The 17,785-nt window shown below is 39.6% G+C and overlaps 1 pseudogene; it reads left to right on the top strand.

Moving 5' to 3' along the window:
- Positions 1–2,857: 2,857 nt before the first annotated feature.
- LOC123940714 lies at positions 2,858–4,736 on the top strand (annotated as a pseudogene).
- The last annotated feature ends 13,049 nt before the right edge of the window (positions 4,737–17,785 follow it).

Raw genomic sequence — 17,785 nt, 5'->3', positions numbered from 1 at the left:
TCCAGCTATTTCCATTCACATAACCATCACCCTGGAATGACCATTGCCTGCCTGGCCAGAATGAGCTTGACCTCTTTGATGGTTCCTTTCCTGCTTGTAGATCCTTATCTAAGCCACCCCCCTGCCCCATCTCTGCTTCAAAAAGTCCCCTAGACTCTGCACCAGCAGGCCTCACTTCACTGATGATGAGGCATTCGCAGTCTAGGTTAGGCTTTCTGCTTGTCCCTGCATTGCCCAAGGCTCTCAACCCTGCTTTTAACTGGATGTCTAGAGGCCAGGTAGGCCAGACCACTCACTTCACAGCCTAGACCCCAGTTCCCATTTCTTAGAGCAGTGAAGGTTAAGGTTACTTCTTCACCAGCCCCCTGCCTCCATTTTCCCCTCCTAATTCCTAGCTTCAGATAAAAGAATCATTTTTGAAAGAGTTGCTTTAAGCCTTGTCTACCCTATTAAGAAATTAGTGGCACTCTATTTCCTAAATAATGGAGACAATATTCCTCAGCTTGAAACTCAAGCTGAACTGTGGTCTACATTTTTTAGCCACAGAATTCCTAAAATGGGCCTAAGATACAAATGCATAAAGGGGCTGGGAAGGCAATAGAAGAGAATAATTTATGGGTCCTGTATAACATAATAAGGAGTGGTGGAGACTGTGGCAAACAGGAGAGCCTGTGTCTTGTTTAAAGAGGAGGGCCACTCTTGGCACAAAGAAATTTGAGCCTAGGATTGCCAGATGTTCTGATTATTCTATAAAAACTAGAAATCTGAGGTTTTACAAAAAATTTCTGGAGTTTTTATATGTTGGCCTAATATATATATATATATATATATATATATATATATATATATATGAATGAATATGGTACAGTACAAGTCATATTGCAGGCTGGATCTAGCCACAGAACCACCAGTTTGGAATTCACTCTCTATATCTCCCGAACCAGCCAAAAGCTCTGAGCCCACACTTGTTAAAACAGTAATAATAGCAATAAGCAAGTGTTAGAACAGTGTTAAAGATCTAGCTCCAAACTGAGACCTTGTCTGGTGTAATCAGAAGGAAAGAGAATCAGAATGGTGGTAATTTTCTCAGGATGTGAGTCAATGGCATTTGCTGCTCTTCAGCGTATAACCTAAAACCATCCTGTAGCACCAGCAGAAATGACTCAGTTTATGAAAGCACAGACACAGCATTTCCCAACCTGGTGTAAGGTATATGAGAAATGCTCATTGTAGTAAATAGGTAGCATTTCTAGAGGCCTATAGGATACCATTCTTCAAAGAGTCCGTGTTCCAAACATTTGTTTATCAGGGTTTCGGTTTTTTTCAACATGGTCCCAGAAGCAGCGATATACATAGGACCACAGAAGCAATACCACCAATGGATTACTTTATATTTCAATGAAAAGGGTAGCAAAGAAGGCTGTTGCAAGTGTATGGTGTGGTGGTTCAGTCCCACAAACTTCCTCTGCCCTGGTGGCCCTGGTCAGAAACAGACCTCTGGTAGGCAGGCCTTCAAGGAGGAGCACGGACACAAGGGTTGAGAAGAGTGTTTAACAGCATGGTTTCTGAAGTCCTGCTAACCACACACCCTAGACTTGTCATTGGCATTGTCCCTCAAATGGCCTCTCTTTGATGCTGGGGGATTTCGGGTTTGGCTGAAAGTAAAGAAGGTAAGAGCACAAATGTGGGGGAACATCCTTCCAGCTGTCCTGGAGCTGAAAGGAGCCACAGGACAAGGCAGTTTTCTTTTCTGATGAGGATGCTAGTGAGGTTGTGAGTGGGAAGGGAACCACAGCTGGAAATGTCTCTAACTTATTCAGGTCAAGGGTTTCTCAATTCCCCCCTCCTCCCAGTCTTGCCTCTCCCCAGGAGTAGACTGGAGGCATTTCCTTTACCTAGTATTTCACTCTTTCTCCAGAAGTTCAGCAAGCGGAGCTGACAGCACCCCAGGGGACTCCTACCATTTCCTAAGTCTCCAGGGAGATGCCTCCTGAATGAAAGGATCTAAAAAGAGATACGCACACATTTATATATACGCCTTCCTGTTCTCTCAGGCACCAGAATATTTTCTGCTCTGTGCTCCCACACTCTACAGCCTCATTATCTTCTCTGAGATTTTTCTCTCCTTCCTCATACCACTGCCTCTGCTGCCGCCCCCACCACACACACACACACACACACACACACACACACGCACACACACACACACTTCTGCTGTTATCTCTGAGGGCTAGGAGAGCTACTAAAAAGAGAGAAGCATTTCTAGAGCTTCATCTACCTCTCTTTGGTCTCAGCCTTGATGTATGAATACCAAGAAAGCTGTTCCCAGAAGTGTTAGAGGGAACATTGTTCTTTCCCCAACCCTGTTAACTCTCCTCCAATCCCCCCATCAATCACTGAGCCCATCACTCATTTCAAGGCTTCTTTTAAACCTAACTTTCTTCAGGCAAGACAGCCACAAAAACTTCAAGCTCCTTTTCCTCCTCGCTTCTCTCCTATCCTTTGCTCCATTCTCCCATCCCCCTACTTTGGGAGACTATGCTGGTTTTTCTATTTTTTCCCAATTAGTAATATACAAAGCTTAGAATAAGACACTTCAGGGTGTTCAAAAAGTTGGGTACATTTGTTTGTAAACAGTATTTTAATTAATTTCCAAATATTATGCTAAATGATTTTCTTCAACCTCCAAACCCCTCCTTAGGTGGAGTATCTCTAAATATAATGCAATGGACCCAATTGTTAATCTGAAAAGTATAATAAAAACACTATGAGAGCTCTTATTCCATTGCTGTCACCATCCTTGGCACAACTCATCTCGCTCAGATCTGCCTGGGAGAATCTACCGCCATCTGCCACCATGACAAACTTCACAGTAGATCAGATCCGGGCCATCATGGAGAAGAAGGCCAACATCCCAAATATGTCCATCATTGCCCATGTGGACCATGGCAAGTCCATGCTGATGGACTCTCTGGTGTGTAAGGCCAGTATCATTGCCTCCATTGGTAATGGGGAGACCCGCTTCACCGACACCTGGAAGGATGAGCAGGAATGCTGCATCACCATCAGGTCAATGGCTATCTCCCTCTTCTATGTGCTCTCAGAGAATGAGTTGAACTTTTTTGAACACAACAAGGATGGTTATGGCTTTCTCATCAACCTCATCAACTCCCCGGCATGTGGTCTTCTCAGAGGTGACTGCTGCCCTCTGTCACCAACAGTCACCAACAGTGCCTTGGTGGTAGTGGATTGTGTGTCTGCTGTGTGCGTGCAGACAGAGATGTTATTGTGGCAGGCTACTGTTGAGCATATCAAGTGGCTATGATGAACAAGATGGACCAGACTCTGTTAAGCTGCAGCTGGAGCCCGAGGAGCTATGTGTTCTCGGGACTGGTGTCCATGGGCCTGAAGGTCAGGATCATGGGTCCCAACTATACCTCTGGGAAGAAGGAGGCCAGGTACCTGAAGCCCATCCAGAGAACAATCCTGATGATGTTGCTGTTACATGGAGCCAACTGAAGATGTGCCTTGTGGGAACGTGGTGGGTCTGGTGGGCATGGACTAGTTCTTGGTGAATACTGGCACCATCACCACCTTTGAGCATGCCCACAATACACGGGTGAGGAAGTTCAGCCTGAGTCCTGTTGTCCAGGTTGCTGTGAAGGCCAAGAATCTGGCCAACCTTCCCAAGGTAGTGGAGGGTGTCAAACAGCTGGCCAAGTCAGACCCTATGGTGCAGTGCATCACTGAAAAGTCAGGGGAGCATACCATTGCAGGAGATAGGGAGTTGCACCTGGAGATCTGTCTGAAGGACCTGGAGGAGGACCGTGCATATATTCCTATCAAGAAATCTGACCCCCGGGTGCCGGGGTGGCTCAGTGGGTTAAAGCCTCTGCCTTCAGCTCAGGTCATGATCCCGGGGTCCTGGGATCAAGCCCCGCATCGGGCTCTCTGCTTAGCGGGGAGCCTGCTTCCTCCTCTCTCTCTCTGCCTGCCTCTCTGCCTACTTGTGATCTCTGTCTGTCAAATAAATAAATAAAATTCTTAAAAAAAAAAAAAAAAGAAAAAAAGAAATCTGACCCCATAGTCTCATATTGTGAGACTGTCAGAAGTTGAATGTGCTCAGCCTGTCTGGTGAACTCTGTCCAAGTTCTCCAACAAGCACAACCAGCTGTCCATGAAGGCAGCTGTACATGAAGCCCTTCCCTGATGACCTGGCTGAGGATATTGACAAGGGCAAGAAAATATGTGTGGTGTGCACTTCGATATCTATAATGTGACCCTGCATGTGGACACTATCCACTACAGGAGTGGCCAGATCGTCCCCACTGCCTGGTGCTAACTTTATGCTGGGAGGCTGACCACCCAGCCCCGGATCATAGAGTCTATCTACCTTGTGGAGATCCAGTGTCTGGAACAAGTGGCTGGTGGCATCTATGGAGTCCTGAACAGGAAGCGGGGCCATGTCTTTAACAAGTCCCCTGTGGCTGGCACCCCCATGTTTGTCGTAAAGGCCTACCTGCTTGTGAGTGAATCCTTTGGCTTCACCACTGGCCTGAGGTCCAACACTGGTGGTAAGACCTTCCCCCAGTACGTTTTTTGTCCACTGGTAGATCCTGCCTGGGGATCCCTTCCACAGCAACAGCCACCCTAGCCAGGTGGTGGCTAGAACATGCAAGCACAAAGGCCTGAAGGAAAGTATCCCAGCCCTGGATAATTTTCTGGACAATTTGTAGGCAGCCCTCTCCACCACCCTGAGTGGGACTCTGCACAGCCCCTGTACCTGGCTGACAAATGACCATAACAACAAGCCCTCACATTCTCCATGACACCTTAAGACTGTCCAGACAGTGATGCTCCAACTGACAGGTGCTGGGGCACACTCAGTGCCATCACTCAGCATGAACACTTGATGCCATTTCTTTCGATATTTATTCCAAGATTTCAGAAGCAACAGACATGCCCTGGCAGTGGGACTTATTTGGCCGATGGGGAAGTGAGATGAGACATGCAACACTTTTTTTTTTTCCATTTCAGAAACTCAAATGTCTAAAAAGAAAAAGAAAAAAAAAAAAGGAAACAAATATTAATGCACTGAGAGGTTTATTTTGGGAAAATGGCCTATAGTGGATTTTCTCCCAGAAAGAGGGAAGGAATAAGCACGTAAACCTTTTTCTTTGGACAGAAGCCGAAAGGCAGGAAACTTTGTGCGCTGTCACTGTGAGCACCTCCAGCCATATTGGTGCCATTGGAATAATAAATTTGATGGTGACAAAAAACAAAACAAAAAACTGAGAGTATCCAAAATCTGGAAACATAGATAAAATTGTGTTTTCATTGTACTTGTTTAGATTAACAATTAAGCCCACTATTTTAAACAGAACGATTCCTCACATGAAATGTAGTTGTAATTGAAAACAGAAATGTAAATTCCTCCTGTGTTATTTTTATTATGTTCAATTAGCCAGCATATTAGATTTTGAAGTAGTGTTCAATGATTCATTAGTTGTGTATCACACACAAGCACCCTGCCTATTTCCCTGTGATTAAAAAAAAAAAACTTAACAAGTAGACAATATGATTAGTACACATTCTCCATATAGTCTTTGGAGCTAAATGGATTAACATAAGAGCTATTTATCTACATATAAATCCTCTCATGAGGATGATCAATTCAAATTCAGAGTAAGTTTATAATATATTTATCAGGATACACCAAAAATAAAGATGATTTTGAATTTTGCATTTTAATGAAATCCTAGAGACTCCAATGAGAAGTAGAAAAGTCATAGTGTCCTTTTCTCTAAAAATAGAATTCTTTTTACATAAATATTCTATCTGTATTACACAATAAATCTAAATAAGTGAGAGAGAACTTGTGCTCAGAATCTTGTCACCTCAGCAGAGCTAACTTATCATTTGACCCTGCTCCTTTCTAACTCTGGTGAATAATTACAATGGTGCATTCTCCCATTTTCAATTAACACTACCTCAGAAGCATATTCCATGTTGCTATGTAGTCTTTGTAATTTGAATTTTAATACCTACATCATATTTTTAATTATTCCCTAGTTATTGGGCATTCATTTTATAATCTTTTCCATAATAATTAACACTGTGGCTAATCTTCATTTATTTAGCCTTTTTCCCATATGTTCTTCCAAACATTCTAGGAAGTAGGATTAAATAAAGGTCAAGAGCCTAGATATGAGGGGGTTTTTAGTTCACTCAGTGACCAACAGACTCTTAGGGCTCCACCCATGGCCTCTTCACCTTTTCCATCAGAGACAGACAATTCCCTATCAGAGATTTATCAAGTGGCTGCACTTCCCCAGTAGAATTCTGGGACAAGTTCAAAGTCCATTTCAGAAAAATTTGGGCTTAAATATTATGACCTTTAACCCAAATGAGCTTGATCTATTTTTACTACCAATGATTCTCAACAAAAAGTAACACCAGCACTTTAAAATAATAACAATTTTTCTGAAAAAAAAAAAAAAAAAAAAAAAAAAGTGACCAAGGAGTGACATTTAGAAAGTTATATTCTCCACTAGTAAGTATAAAATGGTTCATTGTTTTAATTTGCATTTCTTTTATATTAGTGAGATTGAACTAGTTTTCATATATTTGTTTACTAGTTATTTCCTCTTGAATTAAGTGACTCTTCCTCCAGCATTTACTTGTGAGAATCAACTATTTTTGTATAAGCATTTTATATAATATAGATTTTAAGCCTTTTAAATATGTGCTAATATTTTCCAGTTTATTTTTTAACGTAACTCTAACATTGTGTTAATAAGCTATAGCCACCTCCAATTCTCATAGTATTGCTTCAAAAAGCTTTGAATATAGAATTTGGCTCAAAGGGTAATTTAATTTGTATAAATCACTAACATACAAGTTTCCAGAACCAATAACACAAAAGTGTCAAGTGTTGGGATTTTTACAACAAACCAGGGTTAAATGATGGAAATATCTTTGGTCAATGTTAAATTTAGGTAATAACTCTTTTCTTTTGTACCATGTAAACAGAATAATCAATTAATATGGGCTGGAACTTGAGGGAACTGCAATGTAGATAATGGAGTTGGGGATTTGGAATATAGAGAGACAGGAGCTGGGCTTTCTTGTGATGATGTGCAATTAAGGTCATGGGGTTTGGGATGGACAGATGATGTGTGGACTGGGAGAACTGAGTTAAGAGGAGTTTCTCTTTTCTGTCTTTCTACATTCTTTTTCAACCCCTTTCTAATCATCAGCTCAGATTTCCATAGGAAGTAGTTTTATAAATATTTTTATTGTCTCCCTTCATATCCTTTCTTCTTCTCTTTGCAAACTCCCTCGCTCTTTCTTTTTCTTTTTATTATGGCAGGACAGTGGAGTCAGACAAGCAATCCAGGCCCTATCATTTGATTTTTTTTTTTTTAAGATTTATTTATTTGAGACAGAGAGAGCGAGTGAGAGCAGGAGAGGGGGAGAGGGGAAGAGAATCCCAAGCAGACTCTATGTTGATTGTGGAGCCCAACGTGGTGTTTGACCTCAAGATCCCGAGATAATGACCTGAGCTAAAATCAAGAGTCAGACGCTTAACTGACTGAACCACCCAGGCCCCTTGTTACCATTTGATTATTACTTGACTTCTGCCAGGTTATTTTTTGAGTCTCAGTTTCCTCATCTGTAGTCAGAGAATGTGCTCTGAATGATTTCAGTTAAGACTTGTTAAATAGCTCAGAATATAGTTCATCTTGATGATTGCTTTGTATGCACTTGAAAAGATGTGTATTTTGCTATTGTTGGACAGAATAGTCTATAAATGTCAAATAGATCAAGTTGGTTGTTGTACAAGTATTCTATGTCCTTATTGATTTTGGAGAATATAATAGTACCTATTTCTAGAAGGCTGCCAGGGAGATTAAAGAAGAGAGTGTTTAAATGCTTGACACAGTGTGCTAGATTACTTTATTCACAAATATTTGATGCTTCCACTTTGGAGAGGATTAGACTCTCCAATCCTACAGATGTCAGCCGTGGCCATGAGTCTTGATTTAGTCAATGAAATATGAATGGAGGTGACATATAACACTTTGAGGCAGAAAATTTTAGAGCCAATACACAGTTTGCCATGTTTTCTTTTCCCTCTGCCATAATGACTAACAATGTTCCAGACAGAAATTGTTCTATCATTCTGAGTTTCAGAGTGAAGAGGGTATAGAATAGTCACAGTCAACATGTGGTGGGCCTGTAGCAGGAACAAGCGAAAAACAAAACCAAAACAAAATAAAACAAAAACACAGAAAACAAACAAACAAAAAAACACAAGCAAACCTTTGTTACACGTTTTAAGCCACTGAGCTTAGGGGGTTGCTTGTTATCACAGCATAACCTAGGCTATATTGATTGATAAACATAGTATCAAATTGTAAGAGCTTGTATAATGACTGGTGAGCTGTTAGCCAACATCTGGTGCTCAGATAGGTGTAAAAGACATTTGAGTTCTGACCAGCCAGAATGGAATGTCCTTGATCACACATAGTAACAACTTCAAAATATGTGAAGTGAGAACTAATGGAACTGCAAGGAAAAATAGGCAAATCCACAATTATAGTCAGAAATTTCAATACTTCTATCCCAACAATCGATTAAACAAACAGAAAATCAATAAGGACATAGAATACTTGTACAACAACCAACTTGATCTATTTGACATTTATAGACTATTCTGTCCAACAATAGCAAAATACACATCTTTTCAAGTGCATACAAAGCAATCATCAAGATGAACTATATTCTGAGCTATTTAACAAGTCTTAACTGAAATCATTCAGAGCACATTCTCTGACTACAAAGGAATTAGAAAACAATAAAAGAAAGACATCTGGAAATCCCTAAATATTCAGAAATTACACTACACAATCCTGTACCTATGTACCAATGAAGAAATAGGAAAACCAGAAAACATCTCAAACAGTAATGAAAATGAAAGCACAATGCAGCAAAATTTGTGGGGTACAGCAAAAGCTATGCTTAGAAGATCTATACCTTAAAATCTTATATTAAAAAAGAAAAATGTCCAAAACCAAGAATGAAGCTTTCAACTTAAGAAGCTATAAAAAGAAACTTTAAACCAAAGTTAAAGAGACTTTAAACCAAGTAAGCAAAAGGAAAAAATAAGAGCAAAAATCAATAAAATAAACACGGACAAAAGAGAAAATGAATGAAACCAAAAGCTGGTTTTTGAAGAGATCAATAAAATCAAGAGATAAGAAGAAGAAAGACAACAATATTATAAATCAAAGAAAGGACTTCACTACAGATTCTATAAATGTTAAAAGTATAATAAATTTATCAATAAATTGACAACTTAAATGAACAAATTCCTTAAAACACACAATCAACATTGATTCAAGAAGAAATAGAAAAAACGCTTAGCTCCATATATATTAAAGGAATTAAATTCCTAATATCTATTTTAAAAATTGAAGTCCTAATCTGAGCCCAAGTCTAGACTCAGAAACCTCTACTACTAGTGAATTTCATCAAAAATTTAAGGAGGGGCGCCTGGGTGGCTCAGTGGGTTAAGCCTCTGCCTTCGGCTCAGGTCACGATCCCAGAGTCCTGGGATCGAGCCCCGCATTGGGCTCTCTGCTCAGCAGGGAGCCTGCTTCCTCCTCTCTCTCTCTGCCTACTCGTGACCTCTGTCTGTCAAATAAATAAATAAAATTTAAAAAAAATTAAGGAAAAATATCATCGGTTCTACATAAAGTCTTTCAAAAAATAGAGGGGAGGAAGGAATATGTCCCAACTCATTTTACAAAGCCAGCATTACTAATATCAAAACTTGTTAAAAATCTAAGAAAACCACTTACCAATATCATTCAGAAATGTACATGCAGAGATCCTTAGCAAAATATTAGCAAATAGAACTCAACAGTATTAAAAATTATTCTATACTATGATCCAGTAAGTTTATCTTGAGGGATATGAATTTCAAATCAACCACAAAAACTGGTCAATGTAATTTACTCTATTAACAGAATAAAGGAAAATACAATATGTTCATCTCAATAGATAAGAAAAAGCATTTGATAAATGTTTCGTTTGTAATAAAATCTGTCAGCAATTCAGGAGATGGGAAATTCCCAAAGTTGTAGATGAGGACATCTACAAAAGCCTGCAATTAACATCATACTTATTTATAAAAGACTGCATTAAAAAACACAGGAGAAAATCTTAAACCCGGGATAGGCAAAGTTCCTTAAAAATAAGGGTAGGGGCACCTGGGTGGCTCAGTGGGTTAAAGCCTCTGACTTCGGCTCAGGTCATGATCCCAGGGTCCTGGGATCAAGCCCTGCATTGGGCTCTCTGGTCAGCGGGGAGCCTGCTTCCTCCTCTCTCTCCGCCTACTTGTGATCTGTCTGTCAAATAAATAAAATCTTTAAAAAAAAATAAGGGCAAATCATAAAAAGTGATAAACTGAACTTAACTGAAATTTAAAAAAAAAACCTCCATTCTGAGATAATATTAAGGAAATAAACAGACAAGCTAAAAATTGGAAGAAACTGTTATAAAATGTACATTTCACAAAAGACTGGTATCCAAAATATATAAAGAAGTCCTACAACTCAATAGTATAAAGATAAAACAATCCAATGAAATAAGGAGCAACTGATCTGAATAGATACTTGACAAATAAAGATATATAAATTGCCAGTAAACACATGAAAAGATGCTCCATATCATTCGGTCTTCAGGGAAATGCAAAGTAATACCACAATGGATCACCACCACATATCCATTAGAAAGGCTAAAATTAAAAAGACAGAAATACTAACTGTTGGCAAGGACATGGAGCAACTAGAGCTGTCATGCATTGTTGGTAGGAACACAAAATGTCACACATCCTTTGAAAAATAATTGGGAAGTTTCTTAAAAAGTTAAACATACACTTATCATATAACCCATGAATCCCATTCACAGTTATTTACCCAAGACAAATGAAAACTTGTATCACTATACGCCTGTACAAAAGTCTGCAGCAGCTTTACTCCTAGAATGCAGAGATGCAAACAACCTGAGTGTCCGTCAGCAGATGAATTAATAAATTATGAGACAGTCATACAATAGAATATTACTCAGTTATTTAAAGGAACTACAAACACATGCAACAGTATTAATGGTCAAAAGAAACTAGACATAAAAGAGTACCTATATATGATTCTATTTATATGAAATTCTAGAAAGACAAAAGTCTGTAGTTACAGAAAGCACATTATTTGCCTAAGACTCGGAGTTGTGGGTCAGAGAGCCTGGACTATAAAGGGGTACAAGAGAATATCTTAGGGTGATGAAAATTTGTGGTTTCTTGACTGTGGTTGTAGAATGGTTATTACTTACTTGTTAAAACTCATTAAATCATAACTTAAATTGGGTGTATTTTATGGAAATTATACCTCACTAAAATTTATTTCCTTAAAAAAGTTACAGATCGGGGCACCTGGGTGGCTCAGTGGGTTAAAGCCTCTGCCTTCAGCTCAGGTCACGATCTCAGGGTCCTAGGGTCGGGCCCCACATTGGGCTCTCTGCTCAGCGGGGAGCCTGCCTTCCCCTCTCTCTCTGCCTGCTTCCCTGCCTACTTGTGATCTCTCTCTCTGTGTCAAATAAATAAATAAAATCTTAAAAAAAAAAAGTTACAGATAGTGCTTTAAGGGCACACACACTGAACATATCCCTTTGGGTTGGATCAGCTCCCTGTCTTAGTTGTGACCTTGGACAAATTACTTAAATTTCCTTTGCCTCAGTTTTATCCCTGTGGCAATGGGATAATAACAGTACCTAGTTCACAGGATTGTTGTAGGGATTAAATGAATTAACACACATAAAGCTCTTAAATCAAATGGCAAGTACTTATATTATTACTGTAATTTTTATTGGTTACCTGGCCAGTCACAGAAAGGCACAAATATTTAAAAATGGGCCACTCTGTGTTATTCCCTCTTCTTCATCACATCTTGTTCATTGTTCGTTATCACAGCATGATAGGCATAGGGGTATTTGATAAATATTTGTCAGTGGATGAACTGTTTAATGAATGAACACTTACTGGACATGTTGCATAAAATATATAGTGATAGTGATAGAGAGTTTCTGTTTGGGGTGATAGAAAAGTTTTGGTGATGAATGCACAACATTGTGAATTTAGTTAATGTTACTGAAATATAATGGTTAAAATAGCGTATTTTATATTATGTCTATTTTACCACAATAAAAGAAAACATGTATATATACCTACTGAAAAAGAACCTACAGCTTTGGATTTCAGTTCTGCAGAGGCTATATATAACCTCAGAAGAGTCACTACAGTTCTTTTGTCTGTGGCTTAAATGTGGAGGAAGATGTTCATTTGTAGTAACCTTTAAGGTCTTAAGATGGGGATATTATCAACATCCTAAAGGAAAAAATGAAAATTTGGATCTACCGTGGGGTGCATTAATAAACAAAAAAGCTTGATCGATCAAACATCTGTCTAGTAAGATAAAATTTCCACCAGCTACACTACAGCTTTCTTCCTACACTAAAGCTATAAAAATATACGAGATTCAGCACCTGTTCGTAAAATTATGAATTGAAATATCTTGAGTTCCGGTGTTACATTGCTCAATAACTATATGATTAACATTCTTCCTCTTTAGAACTTATGTAACACAATTTGCTTGCATATCTTGAATACTTCTATAAAAATACTCATTTTGTTGATATGGTCAGTTTTTAGGAAATGTTCTCAAACTGACAGCCTGAAAAGTATCATAAGTTTATTTTAGACACTTCAAGCACTTGAACGAGTGTTCATCTTACAGCTATAAAATATTTAGCTGTTCCTCCTTCCCTTAGTGGGAATTACTTAGGAACTAATGGTGTCTAAAATGATTAAAGTCACATAACAAGTACAGAAGAAAAAGAGTTTTTAGTGGTTAAATTAGTTTTGACCAGTATGTGGCTATACTTCCTATCAAAAGCCAGAAAGAAAAAAAAGATACTCAACAGTTCCTCTCAAAAGGAAAATTTTATTCATTTCCTTCCTCCCCACTTCTCTCTCTACTGCTGCAGGGCAACCACTAGAGAAAAGAGGAGGCGTGTTAGATTCCACAGTGGCACCTACACTGGCGTAGAGTGCTCTGCCGCCTGTTGTGTATTTTGACTCTGATAGACTATCTAAACTTCCATTCCCTTATTATCAAAATACAACAATGATAAGAGTTTCTCTCCCTCAAGGAATCTAATTCACTTTACAGTTACTAATCAGCAAAGAGCCATAGAGAGATTTCTTTTTTCCTTTTTTAAGAAAAGAGCTAAATGAACCATGTGTATTATTTTCTTTACATAGGCTAAGGCTTTGAATAGAATAGGGGTGGGAGTTTACAAGATATTTTAAATATTTCAAAAAGCCCAGTAAAAATTCTATCAACACTAAGACAAAGCTACCTGGTCCTACTTTTGGTTTCCAATTTTCATAGCATGCTGATTAAATGCTCTAATGAATGGTTATATATGTCTAATCAGGAATGGAAAAGTAAATTATTATAGGATAAATGTATTTTGTTTATTAGACAGATGTTTTTAATAATATGAGGTCCTGGGGCACCTGGGTGGCTCAGTTAAGCAGCTGCCTTTGGCTCAGGTCCTGATCCTGAGGTCCCAGGATGGAGCCCCACGTCGGGCTCCCAGCTCAGTGGTGAGTCTTCTCCGTCTGCCTCTGCCTCTCCCCCGGCTCATGCTCTCTCTCAAATGAATAAATAAAATCTTTTTTTAAAATGAGGTCCTTATAGGAAAAGGATAATAAAACAAATCCTTGGTGATGAAAATGATGGGAACCAGGAGCTTATACTAGTCATTTGGTAAGTAGTCATCTTTCCATACTGCTGCTGCCTAAGTGAGTATTTGTTATTTGTGATTTATACCCTACCATTTTCTGAAAACATTTAACTTGTCTCATGCTAGCTAAATATTCTTTCAATATTTTGGTTAGTTTCTTACTTAATGAGATGGTAGAATCCCGAAGGAAAAGGAAGACCAGTCTTAGATGTCTCTCTGAACTTCATTCTGTTTTTCTAACAGGCATTTTCTGGCAGAGTAGGTGGTTTCACCTTGTCCTACTCACTGACCAAAGCGTTGTTGGAGGAATTTTCTGGTCAGATCCATTTGTGGCCCTATTTCAGCAAATGCATACTGACAGCCTACTGTGTGTCAATCCATGTACCTAATGTCAAGTGTAATTAGGTGAAGGGAATGCATATTAAAGGAGTAGGCAGAGTGTTCAAAGTTCATGCAAAAGTCATGAGGCAGGAAAGAACTGGGCTGGTCTAGGGAAATGAAAGGACAGCAGGTTTAAGTTCTGTGCGTGCAGGAGAGCACAGAATGAGATGAGCTTGGAGGAGCTAGTAAAAGCCAAAACATGCCTGGCTTTGTAGATCATAGTAAGACACTCTTAAGAATTTACTCTCTGGGGGCGCCTGGGTGGCTCAGTGGATTAAGCCGCTGCCTTCGGCTCAGGTCATGATCTCAGGGTCCTGGGATCGAGCCCCGCATCGGGCTCTCTGCTCAGCAGGGAGCCTTCTTCCCCCTCCCCCACTGCCTGCCTCTCTGCCTACTTGTGATCTCTCGCTCTCTCTGTCAAGTAGATAAATAAAATCTTTAAAAAAAAAAAAAAAAAAGAATTTACTCTCTGACTGTCCTGGGTGAAGAGCCTAGGGCTAGGGCAAGGGTAGTAAGAAGTGTGTCAGAGAAATCAGTTTGCAGGCCAGCTTTGGCTTAGACCAAAGTTGTAGAAGGGATATGAAGAGAAGTACATTTGAGATTTATTGTGATGGTAGGAACCATAGGGTTTATAGATGGATCAGATGTGGGAGAGGAGGGGAAGGGAAAAATTTCTGGCTTGGGCAATTGTATGAAATGGAACACCATTGACTTGGAAGACTGTTGAGTTGGAAGACTGGGAAAGAACAGGTGGAGCTGGGAGGTCTTGAAAGGGAATCAAAAGTTTGGTTGGGGATATGTTATGTTGAAATGCCTGAGAGATGTTGAGAAAGATGTCAAGTTAAGTTAGTAGCTATATTTACAAGTCTGGAGCCCATTAGATATATGGTTAATCAGCATATATTGATGGTATTTAAAGATGTATTAGAGGAACTCCGTATTTTAGAGATTGAAGAGGAAAATGTAAGGAGACAGAAACAGGGAAAGGAAGTAGAAAGGAAACCAGAATGTGTAATGTACCAGAGGTCAAGAGAGGAGAATGGTCAGCTGAGAAGGTTGCAGCTTGATGCTACTGAGAAGTGAGCAGGAGGAGAGTAAAGTGTCTGTTAGACTGGATATCACCAGGGTTACTAGAGGTAACCTTGAATAGACAATTTCAGGAACGTGAAGGATACTGAAGACAGACTGAAGAGCAGGTGAAATGGAACAAGTGAGTTTGAGACAGTACAAGCAAATAACTCGGGGAGTTTAGGAAACCGTATAAAAAGGAAATTCGAGAGTGACAGATTTGGGGGAGGCAGATGGGGCCGAGATGAGCTAAATTTTTTGGTATGGTGAGCTGCAGGTGCCTGGAGAGCATCCAAGTGAAAAGGTCTTGCAGAAGGCAGGATTATGACTGGAGAGAGAGTTTTGAAACCATCTATGTGCAAAGCTGGGGACAAGAATCTCTGGCCCAGATGCCTTTTTAACGAACCCTGTCCATGTTTAAGGCCCGACAGAAAAAATTTCACATGTGATCCCTCTTCCACACATTCATCTTGGACTACTCAGCTCAGCTAGTAATTACTCTAACCTCTCTCCAGAATCTATAAGCCACCTTAGTCCTTTACTTGGCCCTTTAGGGTTTTTCTGTAAATGAAATTTCTAGAGGTAACATTTCTGGGCTGCGTTGTACGTCTTGAACCAACATGTCAGAGGGCAGCTGCCCCCTGTTAGGGACTATGGGGGGGTTGTAGAAAAATTAATGAGATATGCTCCCTCTCTCTGTTCCTGTTCTGAGTGGCATGTTCCTTCTGCTGGTTTCTGCAGCCTTTGCTAAATAAATCAGGAATTTAGACTCTTCTGGGGTCACCTAGTGTGATATCTGGGCCATTCTTTCAATATTGGGAAAAAGAGAAGAGCTACGAAAATCAGAGGAGGAGGAGGGATTTTGGATGTGGAACCCATTACATATGACTGCCAAGAAGTTTCTTCAGCACTTTGATGAAGACATTTAAGATTCCTCATTGGAATGCTTTCTTATGAGAGTAGCACACAGGTATATTTCATAGGCTTCTTTCCCTTTTTTCAAAATGACTTTAACATACACCTACTCTAAGTTATCATCTTATATGAACTGATTCATTTCTCAATAATAATTACAGAAGCCAGTGTGTGGGCTCACTACTCCAACAAGAACATAAAGCGTATTGTGTATCAGCTTAAGTATGTGGAGAAACAGTGAACTTTTTCTTGTTCTAGTGACATCCATTGACTCACACGTGGTTTCTCTGTGTCCTGACACTATAAGTTCAGTGAAAAGGAGACAGGAACACAACATGGGCAGAATATAAGAGATGATTTATAGTACACCAAAAAAGGAATATCTTGTTACATTAGCTTCCTATCCTAGAACTGCCATAACATAAATGTGTCATAAACGGGTAGCTTAAAACAACAGAAATGTATTGTCTTCTAGTTTTGGAGGCAGGAACCCAAAATCAAGGTGTCACTATGGCCTTGCTTCTTCTGAAACTTGTAAGGGAATCCTTCTTTGCCTCCCTCTAGCTCCGGGTGGTTGGCCAGAAACCTTTGACATTCCTTGGTTTACAGCTGTGTAACTTCAATCACTGCTTTCATTCTTACATGGCATTCTCTGTGTCTGCAATGCCCCCCCCTTTTTTAAGGACACCAATTATATTGGATTATATTGGATTTTGCTACCCCACTCTAGCATGATTTTATCTTAACTAATTATATCTATTTCCAAATTTTTGTGACACTATGTCCAAATAAGTTTATATCCTAAGGTGCTAGAGATTAGGATTGCAACATATCTTTTTTCTGAAGAGACATTAAGTCAACACTTAATACTCATAACTTTTCTCAAGAGAGTGGTAGGGAAGGAAAGGAGGGTGGGAGGAAAAGTGGTAGTCATAGATAATGGTTAGGCAGCTATTTGTCCCCATTACTGTTTCCAGACCACTACTTCCTTACCCTTTTATAACTAAAAATGCATCCTAGGGACCCCTGCTATTTGGCTAAACTACCCTCTCTTCCTTTTTTCTGGTAGGTGCTATTATATACTGACCAGTTACTTCTCTGCATTAAATACTGGGCAGTGGTTCTCAAACTTCATTGTATATTCCAGATCACCTGGAAACGTGGTAAAAATATATAGAAGCCCAGGCCTATCCTACTTCAACAAGCCTGTCTCTGTATCTTTTAATGGCTCTCTAGGTGATTCTAATATACTCTGAGAACCACTGGCCTTGGGCACATGGCTTGTAGTCTTTCTACCTCAACATTTGCCATCCACAAAGTGACTCATCCAACACCAGGTCTCTCATTTCTTGATCTCTTCACCCTCAATGACCTTCTACTCCACTCTGTCACAGCTTGCCACTCCCACAGCTACACTCTGGACCTTGCCAGCATTATCTCACTAATCTGGAGTAATCAGTATTATAGGGAATAAGCTGCAATCCTTGAGGGCAGAATTATAAGGTAAGTTCTCTTTTTGCTTCCAATTGCCCTTTCAACTCCCTCTCTAAAC

This window comes from Meles meles, chromosome 4, assembly GCF_922984935.1.
Source record: "Meles meles chromosome 4, mMelMel3.1 paternal haplotype, whole genome shotgun sequence".
NCBI classification, from domain to species: domain Eukaryota; kingdom Metazoa; phylum Chordata; class Mammalia; order Carnivora; family Mustelidae; genus Meles; species Meles meles.
The sequence above is the reverse complement of the archived record's forward strand: the minus strand, read 5'-3'. Positions and strand labels throughout refer to the sequence as shown.